At 40.0% G+C, this 25,576-nt stretch overlaps 1 long non-coding RNA gene across 1 annotated transcript; it reads left to right on the forward strand.

Annotated features, from left to right (window-relative positions):
* Nucleotides 1–995: 995 nt before the first annotated feature.
* On the forward strand, nt 996–24,913 carry LOC138423941 (uncharacterized). The gene is made up of 2 exons (XR_011250533.1): nt 996–1,089; nt 24,612–24,913. It is a non-coding gene; the product is annotated as an uncharacterized lncRNA (long non-coding RNA).
* The last annotated feature ends 663 nt before the right edge of the window (nt 24,914–25,576 follow it).

Below are 25,576 nucleotides of genomic sequence, written 5' to 3' on the forward strand. Positions count from 1 at the left end.
AGTCGGATACGACTGAGCAACTAAGCACATATTGGATGCAAGGATACAGGAGGCTTATGGGTCGATCCTTGATGGTAGAGAAGAGTGAGGTGTTGGAGATAGGCAAGTAGATGATTTAGGGATTTTTCAGAGGATAAAATTTGAGGGGGCTGGGTGATGGACATTGGTGGAATGGGAGAAATGTCAAGGGTGACATACAGTTGGCTTAGATGGTGGCGTTTGCTGAGTTTGGTTACAGTGGAAGAAGTAGGTTTAGGCCATGATGAATTTGAGGTCCAGAGAGTGTCAACTATGAACTTGAATATAGTACAGGTTTTGAGCTCAGAGGAAGGATCTAGGTGAAGATAACCTGCTTGTCTTCTGCACATGGGTAGTAAAAAAAACAGTGGACATGGGTGAAATTGCCTATGGAGAGTGCAGGGTGAGGATAAACTATTGCAAACACCAACTGCCTCCTTATTTCTCCCTTAATCTTTCAGAAAACAATTACTTTAATTTTTGATCCTGTGTGCTGGAGCTTAGACACATTTTGCCAAGTAAGATACATATGCCTTTAAGGAGTTGGCAAGTTAGTTGAGATAAGCACATTCATTTAACATTTTTTTGAGAAAAGCTGCATGCTAGAACTGCTGATAGTAGTACTCACTCAGTTCCGTCCGACTCTTTGTGACCTTATGGACTGTAGCCCATCAGGCTCCTCTGTCCATGGGATTCTCCAGGCAAGAATACTGGAGTGGGTTGCCATTTCCTTCCCGTGGAATCTTCTGACCCAAGGACTGAACAATACTGAAGTACAAAATAGACATTTGTTTTTTGAAGCTTATACTCCAGTGGAGGAAGAGAGTAACGTGTATGATTGTTGTTTTCATTGTTGTTTAGTCCCTAAATCATGTCCAACTCTACTGTGACCCCATGGACTATAACCCGCCAAGCTTCCCTGTCCATGGGACTTCCCAGGCAAGAATACTGGAGTTGATAGCCTTTTTCTTCTCCAGGGAATCTTCCTGACCCAGGGATCCAGCCCACGTCTCCAGCATTGCAGGCAGATTCTTTACCACTAGTGCCACCTGGGAAGCCCCAGAACGTTTGGTACGTACTGGTAAATTTTATGAAGAAAAATCAGATATAAGAAATGTAGGGAGGATGGCTTGTTGAATTTGTCAATAAAGTCAGGAAAAGGTTAATTGAGAAAAGCTTAAGTGAGGAAAGACCTAAAGGAGCTAGGGTCCAACCAGATACCTGGGGGGGAAACATCCAGGCACAGAGAGTAACAGAACAAAGGCTCTGAAACAGGAGTGCCTCTGGTATTAATACAGGCAGGGAGCAACAGGGAGGCCTCTGAGCTGAGCTGTGTGTGGTGGAGAGTAGTGCTTAGCCACTTAGTTGTGTCCAGCTCTTTGCAACCCCATGGACTTTAGCCCATCTGGCTCCTCTGTCCATGGTCTTCTTCAGGCAAGAATACTGGAGTGGGTTGCCATGCCCTCCTTCAGGGGATCTTCCCAATCCAGGGATCGAACCCAGGTCTCTCGCATTGCAGGAGGATTCTTTACCAGCTGAGCCACCAAGGAAGCCCCTGGTGGAGAGTAGGATGAGGTGAAATTAGAAACGAAGTGGTATATGTGTTAGAATGGGGGTGGTGGGCAGGAATATAGGTGAGAGTGTGTTAATTCCATTATGCCAAGGTGGCTCAAATGGTAAAGAATTTGCCTGCAATTCAGGAGACCCAGCTTCAATCCCTGGGCTGGGTCAGGAAGATTCCCTGGAAAACGGAATGGCTACCTGCTCCAGTATTCTTGCCTGGAGAATCCCACGGACTGAGGAGCTTGGCAGGCTACACTCCATGGGGTCGCGGAGTCGGACATGACTGAACAACTAACACTTTCATTATACCATTATCATACCTATAATAAAGTAACAATATTTTCCTATATTATTCAGTGTCCAATCAGTGTTTAAGTTTCCACAGATAACTTTTCACCTGAGCAAATGAGGGTTATAATATGGTCCATGTGTTGCAATTAATTGATTTCTTTAAAATCTCCTTTAATCTAGAGTTTTCTCTCTGTCTCTGCCTCTCTCCCTCTTCCCCTCCCAATTCATTTGTTGATCATTTGTCCTGTAGAATTTCCCACAATCTGGATTTTCATGATTCCTCACCTCCCAGACTCAGTACTATCATCTAACATTGTCCTCTGGCCACTGTGTTAGAGGTGCTCTTTGCTACTGCTTTGGTCACTGTTTCTAGACCTTTTCAGTGAACAGAGCAAGAAAATACACTTTTCTTTTTCAAGAGAAAATACTTTAATGAGTTAACACTGATTAAATAATACAAATCCAACACAAATTCAGGATAACAGGATGTTTGTAACCTCATCTATTGTATAGCCATGTTTCCTTTTTCCCACGCTGAAAATTTCAGTGTCACCAACACCAGTACTCATTCGCTTTACCTTACAGTCCACACATAATAGTCTCAAAAAAGCAATAGCAATACTACTGCCTCTAATACGATGACTCTGCGGTTTAGGGTTGTTTCGCGGTTCTTTGTGTCCTCATGATATATACACTACGAATGAGCAAAGTCCTGTGTTTTAAAATCAGTGGAGATGATTCATTGCTCTATGGCTATGACACAGACTTGATCCATGGGTTCATTTGTTTCGTTTTACTTTTGATTTTAAAAGTTTGCTTAAAATCTTTTTCTGTTTTATATTTCTGTAAAGTATTTGCAAGGCTTCAAGTGATCAGTTGTTGTTGTTTAGTCTCTCAGTTGTGTCCAGCTCCTTGTGACCTATGGACTGTAGGCTCCCTGCCAGGCCCCACTGTCCATGGGATTTCCTAGGCAAGAATACTGGTGTGGGTTGCCATTTCCTTCTCCAGGGGATCTTCCCAACCCAAGATTGAACCTCTGTCTCCTACATTGCTGGTAGACTCTTTACTGCTATGCCATCAGGGAAGCCCATTATGGTTTATCCATCCATTTAAAAGAGATATGAACGTACTCACTTTTCTCCATGTTACTTATTTTTCCTTAATAGTATCATGGAGTCATCATTCCCATGTGTGTCCACACTTAAGTCAACCAGTTCCTACTGATGGACATTGGAGTTGTTGCCAAGCCTTTACTACTATAAATAGCACTGTGATTAAAAGCCTCATGCATGTGTCTTTTCTTATTTTTGCCATTAAATCTTTGGACCCTATTCCCAGAAGTGAGATTCCTAGGTCAAAAGATAAATGAATGTATAATTTCACTATATATTGCCAGATTTTCCTCCATGAGGGTTCTACTTTTTTACCTTCCCAGTAGCCTTCCCCGGAGAATGCAATGGCAACCCACTCCAGTACTCTTGCCTGGAAAATCCCGTGGACAGAGGAGCCTGGTAGGCTGCAGTCCATGGGGTCGCTAGGAGTCGACACAACTGAGGAAACTCACTTTCACTTCTCACTTTTATGCACTGGAGAAGGAAATGGCAACCCACTCCAGTGTTCTTGCCTGGAGAATCCCAGGGACGGGGGAGCCTGGTGGGCTGCCATCTCTGGGGTCGCACAGAGTCGGACACGACTGAAGTGACTTAGCAGCAGCAGCAGCAGCAGCAGCAGCAGCAGCAGCAGCAGCAGCAGCAGCAGCAGCAGCAGCAGCAGCAGCAGCAGCAGCAGCCTTCCCACTGTTGTAGTCACGCGTTCCGGGAAACAAACTCACTCAGAAGGACAGTGCAGATAGTGGAGTGCAGTTTATTACACCGACGTCTCCTCTTAGCCAAGGATCCTGACTAGTTTTATGTGAAAACCTTACATACCCTAAGTGTACGTGCACAAACCCACCTCCCCAAATTCCCTGAAACTAGTCTGAACAAAGGAAAAAGAAAGATACAATCAAAGTTAACCTGTGATTCATATGCCTTAAGCCCAGGTAGTTAACAGTGGACAATTATCAATAGGCCTGTGGTCATACTCTAATAAGTAGAATTTATGATTCTATTCGGTTACACAGATAATTAGGGTATTCTTTTAGGTGATGGAGAGTCTAGGTACAAGCCCTGGGGCTCTTCCTTCTGGGGGCCTGGTTTTCAAGTTGATATCTCATTTCCATAGATACTGGGCACATAGCTCAAAGTTCACAGTCCGGCCCAAGACGGAATCCTGCTTTCAAGATAAGAGCTTGTTCTGTTTCCTCCTTCACCACCGGCAATATATGAAAATGTCCATTTGCCCACAGTATCACCAACAGCTTTTATTGTCCCACTTGGGTGTTTTTGTCTGATAGGTAAGACATTGTTTTCAGGATCGTTTAATTTGTATTTCTCCCATGAGTGAGACTGAGTGTCACTTAATAAGTTAAGGAGTATTTACATTTCTTTTTCTGTGAGCCACTTGTTTATATCTCTAAGATGTATTCTTGGTCTTTTTTTTCTTTATTTTTAGAAGCTCCCTCTAAATTAAGGCTATTAAGCTCTTGTCTGTGAATTTAAGTTGTAATTTGTCTTTTTAATTTGAATATGCCTTTATGGTTTTTTTGTTTTGTCTTGTTGAAGTATTATTTTGATGCAATTAAATCTTAATCTTTTCCTCATTGTTTCAGAATTTTTGAGTCAGGGTTAAAAATGTTTTCCCTGTTTTTAGGTTATAGGAGAATTCACTGATGCTTATATGGTTTCATTTTTAAAATTTAGGTCTCTATTCTAGTTAGAACTTATCCTGGTTTGCAAATTTGAGAAGTAAATATAATTTTACCTTTCTTTTTCCCATGTGGCTATCCACTTATACAATTTCCCCTCATTAAAAAGTGCTAAAAAAAGTTTTGATTAGCATTAATTTTTCTACTTTTCTGGAAATCCTTGTTTGTGGTTGGAGAGTCTACAGGTATAGCTTAAGTGTGTGTCTCTTTTTCAAGTTGGATGGTTTAAATGCTAGAAAAAGTTAAAGTTAAGTGGCTCAATCGTGTCCAGCTCTGTGACCCTGTGGACTGTAGCCTAGCAGGCTGCTCTGTCCATGGGATTCTCCAGGCAAGAATACTGGAGTGGGTTGCCATTTTCTTCTCCGGGGATCTTCCTGACCCAGGTCTCCCGCCTTTTCTCCTGCAAATGCTAGAAAGGTCACCTTTAAATAACGTGTTGCATTTTATAAAAGAACTTACCTTCTCTTTTGGTCCTTAGCAGCCCCATGTGATAGAATGTTGTCTCCCCCATTTGGCATATAAGCACATTGGGTCTTAGACTGCTGGCTTTCTCAGGATCACACCAGCTTCTGCCTTTCTGTCCTCTCTCAGTGTTCCTCTTGCTCTCGGGCTGTGCCGCTTCTTCACCACACAAAGCCAAGGTCAGGCTGAGATGCAGTGGAGAAACACAACTCCTGCCTCTGCTTGCACACACGGTGTGTCTCCTTGGACACACCTGTTTCCTCATTGGTATGCAGATAAGTGGTTGGAAATAGGTTGGTGTTTGTCAGGCTTCCCGTAATGCCTGCCTCCTTTTGACAAATACAGATACATCATGCTTCCCTGCCCCGGTTCTGGTTGCCCTCCTCATGATATGATTGACCCACACCTATCCCCACCAACTGAGGTTTTTGAGTGCTTTCCATCCCAAAACTCAACAAAGTAAGGTCCTTCTTTAACTTTTCCAAATATAAACTTACAATGTTGAGTACAGTTTTTAAGACACACAAGCTGCTTGAGAGTCCCCTCTCCTGCCATGATGAAGCACTCTCTAAAGCTTTTTCCTACCTTAGAGTTCTATGATCCAAAGACTCAGACTAGGAATCAAGGATCTACCATCTCAGTTTTGACCAATTGGATATGTTTTCTCCCAAGGGAGGGAAGAAGTAACATAGACTGCTCTTTCCCTATCTCTGAGGTGGGATAGTGTGAATTACACAGATCCCACATATGTCACAAATGCCAGGTCATGGATTTCTGTTCTTCCAGGTCCTATCTTCTGAGCTGTACTATACAATTTGAGAGGTAAACATAATTTTACCTTTCTTTTTCCCATGTAGGAAATACTAACAAGACTAATAACACTGCTAATGTGGGAAATACTAATAATACTAATAACACTACTCTCAGAAGTACAGTGTTCTCTATACTCAAGGAGCCCACAGTTCCAGTTGGGGGAAGTAACTTTACAATTTCAGGTAAGTATGGTTAGTGACACAGTAGAGATATCACAAGATGCTTTGGAAGCATCATATACCATAATGAAGGGGGAAAGGAGTCCAGGAAAGCTACTGGAAAAGATGGCTAACTCTGAGCTACCTTTAAGGGAGAGCGGGAATTAATGGGGCAAGGAAGAAAAAGGGATTGTAGGCAGAGGAAGGATGGTGATGGTGGTTACCACTCATGGAGGGACTTCTCTCTTAGTCTTTTTCACATCCAACATTTCATCTCCACACCCATCCTTCACGTTCACTATTATTTCCCTTTTACAAGTCAGAAAACCAGGGCTTAGAGTGCTAAACTGTCTACAGCTGTGGTTACACAGCTAATAAACTCCAGGTCTATCTGACTTCAGTGGTCATTCCCTGTAAAGGCCTTAGTAAGAAACTTCTCTCTCTCTGACAGGCAGTTCTTTGTCACAGTGATACACATTCAACTGGCTCCATTCAGCTTCTTAGGAGAACCAATATTTTGTTTTGTTTACTGCTTGAGACCCACAAGCTGCTTTAGCAGTTGTCTGGCACCTATCTCTGTTGTAACAAAGTCAATCGTGGGAGCTGGCCCACTGCTTTCTAGAAACAGCTTGGAAGATTCTGTATTTCATCACTCCTATACTTTTCATATAGACATGAAATAAACTTTTACAATGAGATCTTTCTCTTGCTTTTCAGCTGAGATCCACAAAACTGAGAACAAAATTGAAGGTGGCAAATTTTCCCACTTCCAAAGTGAGGTTTTTATAGTCTCTGTAGACCTTGCAAAGAGGTGCTCAGGTTCCAGTTTTGGAATCTTAGTTCACTATCTACGCACCAGGACTATAAACACACCTAGACTCCTGAGTGTTTGACTCAACCTTGAGAAACCAAGGCCTGCAGTGGTGGCCAGAGCAGTTTGCCAGCAGCACAGCAATGGGAGATGCATGTCCACAGATGCAAGGATGAATAAATGTTTCTCTGGACCAAATGTGATCCATGAAGAAGGACCAGGCCTGGGTTAAATATTTGTCCACTTAAGAGGATTTCCTGGGAGAGAGATAGGACCCCAAACAAAAATAAATTGTGCAGAATGAACTACCAAGTACTCAGAGGCTACAAGAGGAGTGAAAGTTCTAAGAAGAGGCACTGCCCATGTCATAAATATTATATACAAAGATTCTCAGTGATAAATCTTTGAGAAATGCAGATACGTGTTGTCTACTGAAATAGAAACATACAAGATAAAATTTGTGAATTTAGTTTCATTCATGGAGCTTACTGAGGACTATAGTCCAGGAGACAGCCTCTTAGATAGCTTTGAGGAAATCCTCTGAAGAGGTAAGGGAAGAACCATGAAATGTATGAGGGGTTTTGCTGGGGAAAAAAAAATGTAGTCTAATGTCAAAAGATTACTTACTGCTATTCAAAAAGAACAGACGTCTCTAGTTAATGATTTTAGTGCTTTTCTGTGTATGGGAAGATGCAAGAATATGGGCTTATTGCAATTATTCCTTAGATATGAATCTTCACTATCTAGTTTCAGTATAAAAAAAGCACAGAATATTTCCTGTTTATCTCTGTCCTGAATTCCCCTAAGAGTAACTGCAGTGGCTAATGGCTTGCCCACTGTAGAACTGGAATGGTGGATCACTCTGCTTAGAGTATCATTTGAGATGAAGAATAAGGCTAAAATTTTCTTCTTGTCCAGAGAGCCACGCCACCAAACCATTGCTCTTATATCAGACTTTTCAGTCTGTTTCTCTGCCAACCCCTCCATTTCCAGTTCAACCCAGAAAGAGCCAGAGGCAACTACGAAGTTGGAGGAGGGGCACACTTGAAATTTCCTGGGACACAAACTAATACCACCACCTTTTCTTTTTGCTTAAACTACACTATAGGCATTCTGACACTGACAGAATTTTTAATTTGCTCATTTTCCTCCCTCACTAGACTTCAAGGTCAAATTTACCTCTGTGTGCCTTTCTATATAAACCAATCCATATAACTTCAAATGAATTCCAAGCAAGATCATTAACAGGATCTTTCATTCATAAATATGGCAGGATCAACCAAGGATGACTCAAAATGAATAAAACATCAAAGAAAAGGCGACTGGTTGGAACAAATCAAAACAACTGGCCCAGATACAGACATGCAAGGAACCGATGAAGGTTTCCCTCACCCTAAGGAAGCTTGGATCTTCATAATAAAAAGGCTGACTGAAAGCCAGGCAGAATGAAAGGAAAAGCTCATACTTAGACACATCCTGAAGAAACTTCAGAACTCCAAAGTATAAAGAGAAAATCCTGAAAGCTTCCACAGAGAATACAAAACAGTTTACCTACAACAAAAATAATTTTGAAAGGGACTTTTTCAGTGTATTATTAGATTTAGCAGCAGGAACATCTGGGTTTTAGTCCTAAGCTGTGTCCCTCATTGGCTGTGAGAATCCTTTCCTATTCCTGGACTTTCTGTCCTCTCTGAATGAAAAGACAATACCAGATGACTTCTGGGATATTTTTCAGCTCTGACTTGCTGCCAATTCTTGTTGCTCAGCTGCAAAGCCAGCCTCACCACTGGAGCTTCCTCCCAGCGAACCCCACCAGGCCATTCTGCTCAGTGACTGCAGTCTACACAGCTGATTTTCCTTTTCCTTTCTTTTTTTTTTTTTTTTTACTGCCTTTCCTTTAAATGGCCATGCGCATTTGCTTTCTGGACACCTGCTGATTCATCAACTCAGCCTTAACTTCTGAGAACAGGAATAGTGTTTTCAAATATTTGGTGATGGCTTGGTCGCTAAGTCTACTGTAACCCTATAGACTCCTTCATCCTTGGGATTTCCCAGGCAAAAATACTGCAGTGGGTTGCCGTTCCCTTCTCCAGGGGTGTCTTCCTGACCCAAGGATCGAACTGACATCTCCTGCATTGCAGGTGATCTGAATTGCAGGCAGATTCTTTACCACTGAGCCACCAGGGAAGTGTTTTTAAGTATAATACTCTATAAGTAGAAAACATAATAAATATCTACAGGATCCACCTATCAGCAAATTGTATAAAGATCTGCAGTGGGTCTTGCTCCATACAAAATCATGGAATTCTGAGAAGACCATTTAGATCTTTTCTTCCAATGTTTCTCAGAATGTGTAAAACAGGACTCTAGTTCCATGTGAATATAATAGGTAGTACAACAACAATAACAACAACAAAACCCGAAGGAAATGCACAGTTAAGCAAAATAGAACATTTCCTCACTTTAGGATTTTTCAGGTCTTTATCTGTAAATCTCCATATGTTGATTTCCAAAGTATACAGCACTTCCCAAATGTACGGCATCACAGAGCCCTATTATTTACCCACTCAAGAAACACATTGATTCCTAGGTCTGTTTACTGGCTTACAAAAATTTCAGTGAATAAAGACATGTAAAACAACACCAGGAGGATTTAACTAGCTATACACAGAATGTGAGAAATTCTATAAGATAAATGACCTGTTTCTTCAACAACAAAGAAGTAGCATTAACCAAAGGGGATAGGACTTTTACAGGATAAAAAGATTTAAGAGAAAAATTAACCAAATATAATATGTGGACCTTTTTGGATCACGATTCAAACAATTCAAATGTAAACAGACATTTTTGAGATTAGCAAAAAAAAAAAAAATTGAACATGAATTGGGTATTAAAATTTCTAAGCATTAAACATTTCTAATTCTAATTATTGTTAATTTTACTGGGTGTGATAATGACATTATGATTGTTTTTAAGTTTCTTGTTATTTTATCAATGGTGTTATGATATGTGTTGAGAGAGACAGTCTAAATGAAGAGGTAAGCTGAAGCAGGCTCAAATGATTAGATACTGAGTTTATTTGGAAATAGCAGGGGAATTGCAGCCTAGGACACATCAGGCTACCCATGAATCCATTGAGGGTTTGAGGCTGGTGGTATTCTCGGGCAAAAGGTGCAAAGAAAGGGGGTTCAGCCGGAGTCCAGGCAGCAGGTTCACTGAAAATGGGGAGGTATTCGTGGTGGATGTTCACTGGTCAGGAGACAGGTTTGGGGAAATTAGTCTTTCCATTCTTCTTAAGTTTTATTTTTCTGAGGGGGCATGCCTGAGATTCTCAATTTCAAATCCTCCCATTCCACTCTAGGCCGAAATCTTTTATCAAGGGATACATACTGAAATATTTACAGGCAAATTTTTTAAATGACTGGTATTTTCTTTTAAATACATACTGCTGCTGCTACTGCTCCTAGGTCGCTTCAGCTGTGCCCAACTCTGTGCGACCCAAGAGACGGCAGCCCACCAGGCTCCCCCGTCCCTGGGATTCTCCAGGCAAGGACACTGGAGTGGGTTGCCATTTCCTTCTCCAGTGCATAAAAGTGAAAACTGAAAGTGAAGTCACTGAGTCGTGTCCAACTCTCAGCAACCCCATGGACTGCAGCCTACCAGGCTCCTCCATCCATGGGATTTTCCAGGCAAGAGTACTGGAGTCGGGTGCCATTGCCTCTCCAAATACACACTAGTAGTGCTCTTTTACTTGACATAAATTTTTTTTACTTGGTTTTGTTGACTTTATAAACGTTTGCTGTCTTTCACACTTAAAATTTCTACACTGTTTGCATGTAAGTTCTTTCTACAAAATTTTACAAAACACTTAATTTATGGGATTTTTGATTTACAGAAAATACACACAGATGGCTTTAAAAATCAGCTTATACAGAAAGGATATACATGAAAAAGTATGTCTTCCTCCCCCTGACCCATTTCTTCTCTTAGAGGCAACAACTATTACCAGCTTTCATATGGAGGTATTTTCATATGTGTACAAGTGTGTGTGTACCAGCATGTCTTTGAAATAATTCTGTGTCAGTGTATATATATTTTCTAACTTTAATGGTTACATGGATTTCACTATGCATTACACTAGACACTTAGTGCTGGAAATTTAGGTGGCTTACAGTTTTGGCGACTGTCCTTACCTATAAGTCTTAGTACTCAGGTTTTGAAATGTTAATAGATGTTGCCAAATTGTCATCCAAGATGTTTATATTAATTTATTTCTGTTTCTACCCACCAGTATATATCAGAGGGCTGGAGTTTAACAGTATACTGATGCATAAGTAGTAATGCCCTCAAGAGGGAGATATTTCAAAATAAATGAACCTTTGATTATAACAGTTCTTATTCAAGTACCTTAAACAAGGAGGACATGGCTTGTTTGTTTATAAAATTAGTACTGAGAAATGTCTACTGGAGTACTTCCAGAGTGAAAAGTTTTCCCTTCTAAATGGTGTGATGCTAAATATAAATTTTGGGAAAATAAGATCAGTAGGTAAACTTTGATTTATCCTTATTTAAGAAGAAGACTAAGGAGATAAACCCAAAATTTTTGAAGGAATGGATTTTGATGTCTTTTCTCTCTGACCTTACCCTTGCTGTTGTTTGCTTCAAGACAATTGCATATAAACCTTATCCATGTAAGCCCTCGTTATAGGATTGCAGTTTTTGTTAGGGAATTTGGGGAGAATTTAAAGCAGTTTCCTCAAGTTTGGATGTTGTCAGGAAGTAGGAGTAATTATGTGATAAAGTTTCTTTATGAATCTTACCTAGGAGGTAGAAAAAGTTCATTGGGGCTAAAATTGTAATAATAAAGCAACAACAGTTCCTTATGTTAGCCAGAAAATGGAAATATTTGGTCCTTTTCGTTGTTCTAAGAGTGTTCTGCCTTTTCTCAGACATGATTACTAAATTGCCTTGCTCTCTCATGGTCACAAAGTGACTTTGTCTAATGTTAATGTTTTGTGAATTTTTTTACGTTTAACAGAATACCTTTGTCCGCCTGTGAGGCCAGGCCGACTCCTGGTTGCTTTTCTTTTTTTCAAGAGGTAAGACTCATGAAATTGCAAAGGACATAAAACCCCACCCCCAAACTGACTTAAGTAAAAAGATACGTCCAGGGCTATACTGTTTATATTTTTATTGATGAAGTAATTGAGGCTCAGAGGGATTAAGTAGCTGAATAGTCTGATTCCACAGCCTTTGTTTGTTCACCGACTTCCAGGCACTGAAGTATGAATGAGCAGAACAAAATGGAGCTACCAGCAGAGCCTGAATGGATGGGAATGGGGAGCAGGGAGGGAAAATGTCAGGCGAGTGTATGCTCCTTGGTTTTTGTCTGGTCACAACAAAGATTTGGAGTGAAAGTGAAGTCGCTCAGTCGTGTCCAACTCTTTGTGACTCCATGGACTGTTGCCCACCAGACTCCTCCATCCCTGGGATTTTCCAGGCAAGATACTGGAGTGGGTTGCCATTTCCTTGTCCAGGAGACCTTCCTGACCCAGGGATTGAACCCAGGTCTCCCGCGTTGTAGGCAGACGCTTTACCATCTGAGCCACCAGGGAAGTCAAGATTTGGAGTGATGGACAATAAGCGTGTCACAGCTCTTGGGTCTTGGACAGATCGTGTTATAGCTCTTAGACAAATCAGTGTTACAGCTCCGTTTTATTTAGAAGACAGCAGGAAAATCCATCTTCGAGGTGTGACAGCACATCGATCCAAAGACTCGAAGAGAAGAGCGCCCTAGCACACGGGAGAGAGAGAGCGCGCCCTTTGGCTCCTCTTTTTATATGCTTTTTTTTTCTTCCCCCTGGGCCTGCCCTATGCAAATTGGGCTCAGTCAGGAATGCTGTTCTACCTGAAGTCCTCACTCCAGTCCTCGGACTGTCCTCTTTTCTATTTTCCCGGGCTTTTCTCTTCCTTGTCTTTTAGCCACCACCATTTTGGACTCCCTTTCCTTATTCTAACTACCTAACAGAAAAGTTCCGATAGTCAGTGTGAAATGAAGATGTGTGTTTTAGGGCAAGGGGAGGAGATGATGAAGGCCGTTTTTAGGAAATTTAGTCTGAAAATAACATGTATTAGTTAGGGGAGAATGAAGGCTGGAAAGTTAGCCCCCTCAAAAAAATTAGCTAGGAGACTGTGAGAGTTACTCGGGCAGGAGGCACTGAGGGTTTGGTTTGAAAGGAAGGAGTGGGTGTGGACCCAAGAGATCCCAATTTCATATTTTAGTTCAAATCTAAGCAAAGGAGTGGATCTGCAAAAACTATGACTAAGTAGTTCTGCGCCTCATCTGGTTCAAAACACAAAGCAGCACAGAACACTGTGTGGTGTGTCTGTGTGTTTGTGGCCTACATATACTTTATATTTTACCAACACTCATGGAAATATTCCTAGCTCTATGAAGGGCTGTAATTAGATGTTTTCTCCATTAGATGGAGCTGGTGGCTCAGTGGTAAAGAATCTGCCTGCCATTGCAGCAGATGCAGGTTTGATCCCTGGGCTGGGAAGATCCCCTAGAGTAGGAAATGGCAACCCACTCCAGTATTCTTGCCTGGAAAATCCCATGGACAGAGGAGCCTGAAGGGCTACAGTCCATGCAGTCACAAAGAGTCGGACTCAACTGAGCACGAGCACGAATGAATGAAATATCTTTGTTACAAGAGAATTTATGAATTTTGTAAAAGGAATGCTTGATAGATGATGAACTTTAATGTGGAACAGAAAAGAACTGCAAATTAAAATTATTTTAGAGTAATCATTTTATTTATAATTTTTGAAATATCTAGAGTTTTAAGATGGATACCTTTGCACAGGTCTTACACTTTACATACTTTGTTCATAGAAAACATATTTAGTACAACTTTGTTTCTTGTAACTTTCTTCAAAAGGGCCCAAACCAAACCCTATCCCTGGAAGAATGACTGTAACAGTATTTCAGTTAGGACATTTCTCTATACATGTCCACACTCACTTGTTTGCAATTCTGAAATCCAAAAAGCCAGAGTTTGCAAAAACCAGGAAGCTCAGTTAAATTTGAATTGGCTAGATAAACACTGAATAACTTCTCTAGCCCAACTGTGTTTCATGCAATATTTGGGACATATGCTAAAAAGTTATAACATTTGTTGTTTATCTGAAATTCAAATTCAATCAGACATTCTGTATCTTATCTTGTGAGTGTGTGCTAAGTCGCTTCAGTTGTGTCTGACTCTTTTGCGACCCTGCGGACTGTAGCCCCCCAGCCTCCTCTGTCCATGGGATTCTCCAGGCAAGAATACTGGAGTGGGTTGCCATGCCCTCAGGATCTTCCCAACCCAGGGATCAAATCCACATCTCTTATGTCTCCTGCATTGGCAGGCGGGTTCTTTACCACTGGTGCACCTGGGAAGCCCATCTCAGCTTTTAATGAATTCCAAAAACCAGATATTTTTTTAACTTACTTGCTTGGAGAATGTAACCTAGATAGATAGGATGTTAGCTTATAGCAGACTTTACCTCACTTAGTTCAAATATTTGTATGTATAACTGCAAAAATATTAATATGTTTGATTATGCATACTACCTCTACTTCACTGGGAGTGCTACATAATATATGTTATTTGTATCATATTATTGTTTCAAAATCAGATACGTACTGAATTTTAAAATACAGTTGTCTCCAAGGCTTTTAGAAAAGAAATCATGAAACTGTGATAACTTTTCTTTTTTTTAGTAAGCAAGAAAAATAAGAATACAAAAAATTATTTTTGAAGGTACTGTAAAAATTTTTTTAAAAATCTGAAATTAGTTCATTATAGGTAATACGACTGAAAATGAACTTAATGGCTTTTGAAAAGAATGTCTTGGCTTTATGCTGCTTCAAAAAAGTTATAAAAGTAACGTAGAGAATAGGGGACCTATGGTTCAACCTGAAAAAAACAAGGGAGAAATCATTTAGTCATCCCCAGCCAAAACAAAATTACCTCAGACTCTGAAAGAGAGGCGGCCGTCTTCCCTTTCCTTCAAATGAAACAAACCTTACGGAGGCCCACTGCCTGATTTCCTTGGCATTATATTCCAGAACATTGTTACTTTGCTATTCAGGAAATGCTTAATTTTTCTTAAATGTTAATTTTTCTTAAATCTGTCTGCTTTTAGCAAATATTTGGTAGAGTAACTGTTAATGTCCCTAAAAGAATTGCTCATTGACATTTTCACAAATATACCTTTACCTCGTTGAATATCTATTGATTTTCTTCTCAGTTTCTATTTCCAGCTTAAATAATCTCAATTCCCTTAAAGATTTTTCTATAGTAACCATTTACAAACTTTTTAATTATTATGAAACATATAAAAATCTTATATGCATTAATGTATTAAAGTCATAATATATAGGAGGATTACCTTTCTATAGGCATTTTTTATTATATACACGTGTCCCAGAATTATGTACCAAAACAGTCTCAATGTTTATAATGTATCTACTAGATTCTTTTTTTCTGGCTAGCTCTTTTTATACTGGATAAATTTCTTCTGATAACTTTGAAAATAAGTTTTGGTCTATTATGTTTATTATATAGGCATATATATATATTATGTAGACATATATAGAGAGCGAGCGAGATACAGAGACAGAGAGGGACAGAGAGAGCACTAAGTTTGGTAAAAACCTGCTATGCATTTATCTTTCAACTTTCTAAAATCAGCTTAATATTTTATTATATACCCTCACATTGTCAGCAAGTTGGTGATGGTTTGAGGCACTAATTAATAAATACTGCTAGTCCTTCAGTTGTGCATTTATAACATGAATCATATCCAAATGGTCTTTTTAGAACCATTATATGAAGTGGTCTGTTCACAGTGACTGTCAAAATAAATACAAAAAAATACACTGTATGATATAAGTACATTCAACATATTTGTGACACACTACAGGAATGATTTTGCATAATTACCTTTTGGTTAACAGAATGTAATCATCCTTCCCACAAACATAATTTTTATTGAGTACCTCATATAGATTTACCATAATTTACTTAAATCATTTCTCTATTATTGGACGTTTTTGGTTATTTTAGCTTAATACAGTATAGCAGTGAACATAATGTTTTGTTTTAAACATGTGAGATTCTTTAAGATAGATTCGCAATTGTTGAATTGCTAGGTAAAGAATGATACATATTGCCACATTTCTTTCCAAAAGGATTATGTCAAATTATATTTTAACAAGCAGTATATGGTTGCGAATATTAAGGATCTTAAATGCAATTGTCAGGTACCTAAATAGGATGATCCCTTTCTTATCACTTTTTGGTATGACTCTTTACTCAAGATTTTTAGGCAAAGATAACTAAAAGCATCCCCTGGAAATGGTTAAATCCACCCTTGGAATGAATGATATTGAAGGACCTAAGCTACTCCATTTTGTTAACAGAAAAACTCCATTTTGTAAGCTTCCAGGGAAAGAGCCTTTGGAAATCCCCTGACCTCCCCCCACCACCTGTGAGCCAATCAGATCCCAGATCAGGATCTCCTGACTTTACCTTCAGGACTTATGACCTGCCCAGGAAATTCGAATTAAGCCAGGAAATGGGAATCAATTAGAACCCATGGCCAGCCCGGGAAATGAAAACCAATCAGAACCCAACACCTAACCCTTCCACAGAAGGTAACCAATTAGACATCTCCCAACCCAGAAACTCCCGTTTTTTGAAATTTTCACGTGAGAATACCCTATATAAGCAATGTAACCCAGAGTTCAGGGCTCCTCTCCTTAGCCGCTGCGTCGGTAATGGTGGGAGCCCCAGCTCGAGCTTGGTAATAAAAACTCTCTTGCTTTTGTATCGGATATCAGCTCCCTGGTGGTCATTGGGTGATTTCACAACTTGGGCATAACAATATGCAGTCTACTAAACCTGATGATATATGGGTTTTAGTTAATACGGAGTTAGAAGTACAGAGAGTTTCTGATGTTATCTGATCCCTCTTCATTAAAGAATGGTGAGGCTTATCCAACATGGCAGCATGTAGACAGAGTCTGTGCCCTTCTTTGGAGGCAAAAAAAATTAAGGAAGAACAACCTGCTATTTCTCCCTTATTAAAATAGCATCGAGTTTCCTAGTGGTACTCATCAGGCCAGTTCCCAAACATTCCACTTCTCCTTCTGCACACATGATGAGACTGCACCTTCCCAACTCCTTTTGAGGTTAACTGTGCCATATGACTTGCCAGAGCCAATGAAATATGAGAGAAAATCACAGATACCACTTCTGGGTGGCAGCTGTAAGAGTCAGTGTATGTTTTGCCATTGCCCCTTTTTGTGCTTTTGTGCTTATCTTTTGTGGTTATGGAAGCACACGTGGAGATGGCATTTCCATCAACCTGGGTCCCTGATGGCTCAGTGAACATCCTTTTCAATCTGTGATGGATATGGAAGTATAAGCGAGAAATAAGCACTGTTTTAAGCCACTGAGATTTTAAAAATTTGTTTCTGCATCAAAATCCAGCCCGTTCTGACTGATACATGTCTTTCAACCCAGCTGCATATGGGAGAGTGGCTCTTCACCCCCATCGCACCTCCCCCACCAAAGGGCTCATTCATTGTTATCCTTCTATCTCCCACAGTTGCTCACACCTCAGGCAAGTCAGTTTCTTTACTCAATAAGGACTGATAATAAAGGTGCAGATTTTCTGAGTCTCTTTTTCTTCATTCCTCAAGTTCAGATTTTAAAGTGTAGAATCCTCACCAACTGTATTTCCACTTCTACTGCCCCAACATACAATTTATTTATTACTGCATGCATCTTTATAAGGGCTTCCCCGATGGCTCAACGGTAAAATATCTACATGCAGTTATTCAGGAGACACAAATTTTGGAGATTAAGAACGTGTGGCTTAGTGTTACTCTGCATAAAAGCTTGGTACCCAAAAATGATTTCTTCTTTTTATCTTATGCTGATGGTAGGTTATGTAGGTGTCCAAGCATCATTTCTTTTGAGAGACAACCTCAAAGTTGGACTTGACCTTGAGATGTTTTCCTTCATTAGTAGGACAAAGAGACAAAAACATAAGTCATAAAAGCCATACTGTATCTGTAACTGCCTGGATTTTGATATCTGAGTATTTCACACTGATTTATGTGAGGGTTATCGAGACATCTTATGATTGTACAAGGAAATAGACATTGTACGGTAGGTTTTTAAAGTACTTTATTTTTGTTGTGCTGGGCCTTTGTTGCTGCATGTGGGCTTTTTCTAGTTGCACAGAGTGTGGGCTGCTCCCTAGTTGTGGTGCATGAGTTTCTCATTGCCATGGCTTCTCTTGCTTTGGAGCACAGGCTCTAGGGCTCACAGGCTCAGAAATTATGGGGCATGGGCTTAGTTGTTCTGTGGCATGTGGCATCTTCTCTGAACAAGGATCGAACAGGAAAGTTCTGTATAGTAGTTTAAAACGATGCTCTGGAGAGAGAGAGCTGGGTTTGTACCCTGGACTTTCCTCAGTGCAAACCAAGGATGCTGAAACCTATCATGAAGACTTGCTATGAACTCTTAGTGTGGATGTAATAGGAGAAAATAAAATCACTACTCATAATCCCCCTTCACTTTGTAAAGAAGACCCTTAACTTCTTGACAACTGAATATATAAATATGCAGGATGGAGATGGGGCTTCCCTGGTAGCTCAGCTGGTAAAGAATCTGCCTGCAATGCAGGAGACCCTAATTTGATTCCCAGGTCAGGAAGATCCCCTGAAGAAGGGATAGACTACCCACTCCAGTATTCTTGGGCTTCCCTGGTGTTTCAGACAGTTAAAAAATCTGCCTGCAATGTGGGAGACCTGGGTTTGATACCTGGGTGGGGAAGGTTGCCTGGAGGAGGGGATGGAAAGCCATTCTAGTATTCTTGCCTGGAGAATCCCTATAGACAGAGGAGCCTGGTGGGCTGCAGTCCAGGGGGTTGCAAAGAGTTGGACATGACTGGGCAACTAAGCACAGCACAGGCTGGAGATGAGAGACTGGAGGAAGGAAAGGGAGCTGGTGGGGCTGGGGTTTGCTTTACTGGCAGCAAAGCTGAAGAGTGAGGGAGGAAAGACACCATTGGCTTGAATGTTTGCTGCAGTTTGTCAAGAATGTGTAATGTAAGACCTCTTTTCTATTTCCCATTTGAAATCTGTAGTAAGAAAAATCTCGAAGTGCTAGGTATGACTTTCTTGTGTAAAATGAGGCAGGGCATAAATGCCCACTGGTTTGGGGTAAGACAGAGAGCCTGTGAGGTTGAGTGACGGCCTATCTCTTCATTATAAAGAAAACTACTGCACTGCCTGGCAGGTCCAGGAGTCAACCCCCACCCCCTCTACCCGTGTACTCATTGTCTGAAAGAAAAGATGTTTTGTGCCAGGAACAACAGTGGATATTTATGGCATCTGAACAGAGTCATATCTGCAAAGATCTGTGATACAGCAATTAGAGACTGAAGTAGCAATATAATTAAAGAAGACATTGTTTCTTGAAGTATGAGACTCGAACAATTGGAGACAGAAAGACGAAGAATTCAAGCACAATACAAAGAGATAAAATGTTGGAGTAAGGACTGAGTCTGGCACATGATTCAATCCAGCAAGGGGCACAGAGCTGTATCCCTGAAATGATACAGAAAAAGGCTTTGAGAATATAAGACTAGATGAGATCATGGCTTCCCTAGTGATTTCTCTAATCATTTCTGATTCACAGTTCCTTCTGCATCCTAGAGAGAGCAGTTTGGGGATAATACAGTTTTGTTTGCACACTGTTTATATGATATTGTTTTTGTTTCATTTGGGGGCTTTTTTTTTTCTCAGTAAAAATCATTTAGTCAACATGAAAGGTTCAAAGACACACCTCAAAACCCACTACCCAGAAATCACATGTTAATATTTGAGCATCACTCAGAATTTCTCTAAGGATACATTGAAGAATGAGTAGAAATAATTTTATAGCATTTTTGTTATCTAGCTATGTAAGTACTGTATGTTATATAATTACATCATTATATGTCGATATAAATGTTACCAGATCTTCTTTTAAAAGCATAAACACTAAAAATTTGAAATTAAAACTAGTGTGTGCTCTGGGAAACTCTGACATTGGGGGCTTTGTTTAGAGGTGTTTTGGGCTCTGTTTTTAACTTTGAAAGCAAAAGCCACTCAGTCGTGTCCAACTCTGCGACCCCACGGACTGATCCTCTGTCCATGGAATTCTGCAAGCAAGAATACTGGAGTGGGTTGCCAGTTCCTTCTCCAGGAGATCTTCCCCACTCAGGAATCATACTAGGGTCTTCTGCATTGCAGGCAGATTCTTTACCAGCTGAGCCACTAGGGAAGCCTTTTTAGTATAAGTCATTTTACTCGGTTCTTCTTAATTAAACGCTTAATAAAATTCTTAGAAAAGACACTTAGGTACCTAACCTAGATGGATACAAGATTATATCTATGGCTATATTTTTTGAATCCTAGATGTAGACGAGGTCAGTAGCCTTCCTTATGAAAGCTTATCTCAACAAAACTCCTTTCTTCACAATTGTACACCAGTATGTATTAAGCAATCTAGAATTTTTTTCTACTACCCTTCCCCCAAATTATGAAAATGATAAATACTATTAAAACAATACAAAATAGGAAAGTATAAAGAAGATAATGAAAACCATACTTAATCCCACCACCCAGAAATAAACCTTCAGTTCAGTTCAGTTCAGTCACTCAGTCATGTCCCGAGTCTTTGAGACCCCATGGATTGCAGGACACCAGGCCTCCTTGTCCATCACCAACTCCCAGCGATTACTCAAACTCATGTCTATTGAGTCGGTGATGCCATCCAACCGTCTCATCCTCTGTTGTCCCCTTCTCCTCCCGCCTTCAATCTTTCCCAGCATCAGGGTCTTTTCAAATGAGTCAGTTCTTCACATCAGGTGGCCAGAGTATTGGAGTTTCAGCTTCAGCATCAGTCCTTCCAATGAATATTCAGGGCTGATTTCCTTTAGGATGGACTGGTTGGATCTCCTTGCAGTCCAAGGGACTCTGAAATAAACCTTCGTTCCTACCAAAGTTAAATTTTGAATTTTGGAAACTAAGTTGATGAGTTCTATAAAGAACAACCCTGGAAATCAAAGATTTGCCTTTGACCAAGATTGAGGTACATACACAAGTTCTTAAAATTTACTGGAGGGGACTTCCTTGGTGGTTCAATGGTTAAGACCACACCTTCCGAAACAGGGGGTGCAGATTTGATTCCTGGTCAGGAAGGGAAGATCCCAAATGCCTCACAGCCAAAAAATCAAAACATAAAACAGAGGCAATATTGTAATAAATTCAATAAAGACTTTAAAAATGGTATAAGCAAAATGAATATTTTGTTTAAATTTATTGGAGAAATATTCAGTTTTCAAAATTGTTTCTTAAGCACTCTAGGATTTAAGTATTTGGAACTGCAGAAATGAACATTTAATTTATTGAAATAACCATTAACTATTTACTTCCTTGCTGAATTTGCCTAACTACCAAACTAGGAATGTATTTATTGCTCTAGGTTTTCTATCACAGCTGATATCTGTGAGTGCAGAAACAAGGGAAAAGTATCCACTTTCTCCATTATTATTGTAGAAAGGGGGACTTCTTTTCTCTTTTTCTATTATGTATCTTGCAAGCACACTTTATTATAATGTTCCTTGATTGCTTTACCTGTCTTCATTTGTTGTGTTACTTTCCCAATTTTACTGTGAGAAATAAGATGGAAGTGAATGAGAATGTCATTTTAAATAGTTAGGACTTGATATATTGACCCATCTCACCCTGCAGTCACTTAGAAATTATTAAATTCTATGGAAAAAGTCACAAAACACTAAGCCTAGTGAGGAATCTGTGTACAAGTCTGCTTTAGGGTGTTTGATATAGTGCTTTGGTAAAACAGAGGCTTTGTCTAGAAAGATGAAGTTCAGTTGTTGTTCAGTTGCTAACTCATGTCTGATTCTTTAGGGTCAAACCCTTAGCGCCTGCATTGCAGGTAGATTCTTTACCACTGAGCCACCTGGGAAGCCCCCAAAATGCCTGATGTGCTGTGCTCAGTCCTGTCTGACTCTTTGTGACCCCATAGACTGTAGCCCTTCAGGCTCCTCTGCCCATGGGATTTCCCAGGCAAGAATACTGGAGTGAGTTGCTGTTTCCTCCTCCAGGGGATCAAACCCAAGTGTCTTGCCATCTTCTGCTTGGCAGGTGGATTCTTTACTACTGAACCACTGGTACTGGTACCACTGAGCCACTTTACTTACTGAGCCTGGTAAGAGCAATGTTTTCTGGAGGGTGTGTTTAACTCCCACTAGTGGAGAGGAAGAAATGTAGACAGATTCCCCAGTATTTTGATTAGCCTACAAAATTTATCTAATTAGATAATTTTCCCTAAGCATATGAGACTTGCTAATTAATTTTCACTTAATTAAGCTAGAGAAAGCTGGTCACCATTAAGAAAAAAAAGCTATCATTTCCTACACATTTATAAACTAGATCATTCTTAATGGCTGCTGCTGCTAAGTCGCTTCAGTCGTGTCTGACTGTGTGCGACCCCATAGACGGCAACCCACCAGGCTCCCCCGTCCCTGGGATTCTCCAGGCAAGAACACTGGAGTGGGTTGCCATTTCCTTCTCCAATCCATGAGAGTGAAAAGTGAAAGTGAAGTCGCTCAGTTATGTCTGTCTCTTAGCGACCCCAGGCTCCTCCGTCCATGGGATTTTCCAGGCAAGAGTACTGGAGTGGGGTGCCATTGCCTTCTCCTATCCTTAATAGAGATGTTTAGAAATGAACTGAAATGTCTTTAGCATATTTTATTTCTTAGTCAAACCAAATAAGTCAGAACCCTGATACGGAAAACTTGCCACTTCATTTTGAGCTAAAATCTTAAAAAATAATCTGACTAGATTTCTCCTCAAATCACTATTTTAGAATCATCTTATTATTATGGCTTTAAAAGTTATTTTGGCTGCCCACCATGATCATGTGGGATCCTAGTTCCCTGACCAGGGGTTGAACCAACCACTTCTCCATTTGAAAGGAGGAGTCCTAACCACTGGACCACCAGGAAAGTTTCCAAGATCACATCTTATTTCTAACCACACTCATCCACCAAAGAGGAAAAGATATCGGTGATTTTGAAAATACCCTTGCTACTGCTGTGTTGAAAAAGAAAAGTGTGTCTTATTGAGGAATCTGTGACTGGCATTTTTCACGAACTGATGGACATCTATTCAAGCCAGGGCACTGCCCTACTCAAAACACGTTTTTCCTCTCAGCATTCTTAAGGAGCTCTGTGCACTCACAGAATGCCAAAGATAACATCTAGATCAGCAATTTCTCATAAATCATTGGAACACGGAACATGAAACAAGAAGAAATCAGGAATTCAATAATAAATATGGCAAGGTGCACAAACAAGAGAATTGAAACCAGATGAAAAGGAGCCGTTCAGAACAGAAGGTCAAGAAATGCGTTTCCCCCACTCTCTCAAAGGCCTGGAGTAATCCCTCTGGTTGTTCTTCCCATCCACCACCAGCTTACTGCTCTGAGTTGGTTTTGGAATATTTATGTGGTGGATTTAAGGCCTTAACATACAACTGGAAAATTAGTGTTTTTATCTTGGTGTGCTCGAAGCCCCAGGCTATTATGAAATGAGGAAGAAAAGAGTGTTTATTGTACTTTAGGGAAAACTGTGCCCATAAGCCTTGAAATAAACTCTAGATACGTGTATATACAGATAGCTCAGTTTATACAACAGATTTTTTTGAAACTCGAAGTTACATATGTGATAATAAAGTAATGTGATTGGTTCTCTTTTAAAACAAAATGTCAGGATTTCTCAGAAGCCATCTTAGGAAGATAGGCTTATCTTAACACCATTGGCATTTCTAAATATATTATGGGAATATCTCTTTGAGTCTTGAAACGCTGCAGTTCATTTTTAAAAACAGCTCCTCTGGTGGCAAGTCATCATCATTTGTCAGTGTATTTGAACTTCTGGAAAGCAAGTATGGTAAATGATGTAGGTGAAACGATTTGTTAAAAACAATGTAGAGTAATACATTAACAATAAAAACCTTTCCTATTTCTAAGGAAAGATTATGAAATATGAGCAATGTCTCCCACACAATTATTCAATAACGTAAGCTGAATATTAGGGTTTTCTAGACTTTGTTTATCTTAGAAAGTCTCATTTTACTCTTTCATTGTGAATATTTTAATTCAACATTAAGTCACAATGAGAGTTCACTTGTAAAGGGCATTCCTCTTAAGCAATCGTTATAGACTAAAGATACGATAAAATAAATAGCTGACCACTTTGTCAATCTAGGTTTATGAATGCTTGAATGCTTGTTTTTCTAAATCTGAACAACTTCATGGCATATTTTGTCATGGAATTATCTTTATGATGCTGAGTTGATGTACTTTCCTCCCTTCCAGTCTCCTTAGGTTGATTTGTCTCCCCTTGAGGTCAGTTTCCTGTGTTAGCCTTGTCAGTACTGGACCCTTGCACCAACTGTTAGCTGCTTTCTCAGAGGACCAGTTATTTCTCTGCAGAGAGGCATTCTCTCCTCTACGGTCACCATTCAAAAGCAGCCTATTTCTGTTTTGCCTCCTAGGTTTCTTGATACATCGGAAGGCATCGTTGTATGTGGTTAAGTGAATGGGTATAACCAGAAGACCTGGACCAGTTACTGGCCTTCTGCTTGCCAAACTTGCGTTCTCATCCAAATTGCTTAACTGCTCTGTACCTCAGCCTTCTCATGGGCAAATCTGAAAAAAGATCAGGACTCCTCATTTATGGTATTGTGAGGTTTAAAAGCGTTAATGTATTCGAAATGCTGCAAAGAGCATCTGGCATATGGTGAGTCTCAGTAAACATTTGCTGTTATCATTACATTAAAATAAATGTACAGAGTGAGCCTTTTTGCTGTTATAATTTTTCTTTAATTTTGAAATTTATGCAGAACATTTTCTAATACTTATAAACATGTTTTACAGCTGATGGCATTTTAGCTTGTGGATGCACCACAATTTACTACAATAATTCTTATGTTTGATATTTAAGTGGTTCCCAGTTTTTGCTGTTTTAAATGATGTGATATCTTTGTTCATCTTTGTTTTCCTAAAATAGTAGGAGTTCCTGAACAATTCCATGGGGTGTTTGCATTTTAATCCTTTTAATTTTTAGTTTTTTTCTAAATGGGACACTAGAGGGACTCTGCTGGTGGTCCAGTGGCTAAGACTCTGCACTCCCAGTGCAGGGGGTCCTGGTTCGAGCCCAGATCAGGGAACTGGATACCACCAGCCACAACTAAAGATCTCATATTCCTCAATGGAAATCAAAGATGCCTCATGCCAAACTGAGACCTGGTGCAACCAAACAAATAATATCAATATTAAAGCAAATAAATAAATAAGTCGGACACTAGAAATGTATCAACTTCCACTCACTCCCATCTGTAGAGTCTGTAGTGATTTCTGTAGCTCCCTGTGCACACTGCAGTACGCACATAATTCCTCCTGTTGTCCTTTAACCTGGGAACCCCTGCTGCACATTTACCAGACTCCTCACGTGGAAAAA

Source organism: Ovis canadensis, chromosome 1, assembly GCF_042477335.2.
Source record: "Ovis canadensis isolate MfBH-ARS-UI-01 breed Bighorn chromosome 1, ARS-UI_OviCan_v2, whole genome shotgun sequence".
Lineage (NCBI taxonomy): Eukaryota > Metazoa > Chordata > Mammalia > Artiodactyla > Bovidae > Ovis > Ovis canadensis.